Raw genomic sequence first — 2,254 nt, 5'->3', positions numbered from 1 at the left:
CTCAGGGACAAAGGAACAAAACAGAGCTAGTGAATGGAAAACATATTCAGTGTTGGGAAAGCTACTTTGAAAACATAGCTTTGCAAGCTGCCAATTTCATCACATTTTAGAGGAAGCTGAACCACAGCAACGCTAGGAAGAAATCCAGTTTGATTAACTGAAGCTACTTTGAAACAGAAGAAATACAAAATATCGCAATATTAATGTAAAAATGCAAGGAATGTCCGCTTTGGTTTTGAATGCAATGTCCATCAGTCAGACACCTTCCTTACAGAAACTAGAGTCCAGATGGGGGTATTGCACTGAGCAGGATTGCTCTGTTAGTGAGGCAACTTCTTAAAAAAGCATGCACAAACGTCATATAACATTTGTAAATAAATAGCACAAATCAATTTTTCTCACAATTCAGATTCAAAGCATTTAAAACTAAAGCCAAATATTTTCCCCAGGTCAGCTGAGCACTAAACCTGTCCTAAACAAAAGTGGCTGGTGGTTGAGGGTGTGGGGTTGGTCAAAGGGGATCCAATTACAGTAGAGAAGCAATGGTGAAATAAAAATTTAAAGATGTTTACTTTTGTGGGCCCAAATTGTATAGTTTTAGTAGTTAACTACATAAAAAAATGCCAAAACCTATTAGAAAAACCACTTGAATCACTACTTTTGGGAATCGAGAACCATTTCCAGTTGTGAACCTGTAACAGATTGGAACGGGACTTGTACGCCTCTTAGCTTATCAATTCCTTTTATCAATGCTGGCGCGATTTCTGACATTGCAAAACAATGACATTGAGTCATACTGCTATGCTGCTGGACTTACTAAAGAAGGAGTTATGGCGGGGAGGAAGAAACGGCCCAAAGCGTGGCGTTATAATTACATTAGCACCTGCAGGCAGGCTTAGCAGACTTTCTCTCAGAAAAACCTGAAAACCTCAATCAAAAAGAAAGCTGTACAAACATTCTCTTATTTGATCTACTCTGTCTTAAGAACAGTTGCGTTGAAGCTGAAATCCTTCGTAGCCCAATTTGTTTTCCACACAGAAAATTAATCAGGAATTAATAAGGGAATCGATAAAGAATTGGAACGATAAGCGGGATCGATACCGCCATTGATATCAATAGAATCATATAAATTCCCATCCATACACACGAGTTGCTTGTAAGATAAGGGATATCAAGCCAGGGGCGTAAAGTAAATAAGAAATTATTTTGCTCTGAAATGTATATCGTCATTTTTATATATTTGGTAGGCCGAATTGTTTTAATGCAATGTTTAAAGTTACTATTCAGCACTCTTTTGCTCATTAACTTTTATGGGGAATGTTTTTTTCCTCCAGCTAATATTGGACTCATTTCATTCAGCATGCTGAAGTAACAGTGCTCTGTTGCAGTGCCCTACAGGCTACTCTGCACTCTGCAGCCCTGCTTCAGTAGACGACTTGACACAAGCACAGGGAAGCATCCCCGCCACCTACCGCAGGTGAGTCTTGACACCTGTGACTTTGGAGCTGTTTTGCATAGTTTATTGGTTAACACCCACCTGGATGCACAAAGCTGCAACAACTTAAGAAACTGAGAGCAAAGAAACGGCACTTCCAAGTAGGCTAGAAAATGTCTAAAGATGAGGGCTATAAATGTAGACTCCGAAACGTGCAGTGCACACGACCCCGTGCCTAAAATCCACTTCACAGACACTGTCATTTCCATGAATTCAAGCTGAAACGGCTCGGGACAATGGTCTCATTCGGATCATAAAAATTTCCGAGAGCATCACTGAAATGACGGCGCAGAAACCACGTGTCTACGTAATGGAAAGCCAATCTCTCAATTTAACCCCTCCTCCCTGTCTATTTCTAACAGAGGTCCGACGCTGAAGGCAATTCATGCAAATGTTTATATAGGCGCACCGTACTTTTGGAGATGCCAGTGGCGCGGTGCTGAAAAGGCTTGAGGAAAAGACCCCATGCAAGGGAAGAAACGCACACTCCAGGAATCACGGACACACACCAGGAACCCAAGTCTGGCTTTAACAGAAACGTTGCAGTGTGGGACTATAAGAAATGCAAACTGAGGTTGGTGTTGTCTGACCTCGCCAAAGCAGCTGCTTTATAGGAGAAACGAATAGGACTTAATCCGGCAATGTGGTGTTTTGTTGGGGCTATCATTGCAGCAGTCTGTGCATAGGATGCATCCTCCCTTGGCTTTTGATGCTGTGCAGATCCACCCTCCTCTCCTCAGAGTGATGAACTAATAGGCA

The sequence above is a fragment of the Echiichthys vipera genome (genome assembly GCF_963691815.1).
Source record: "Echiichthys vipera genome assembly, chromosome: 10".
Classification (NCBI taxonomy): Eukaryota; Metazoa; Chordata; class Actinopteri; order Perciformes; family Trachinidae; genus Echiichthys; species Echiichthys vipera.
Note: the sequence above shows the minus strand (reverse complement) of the source record.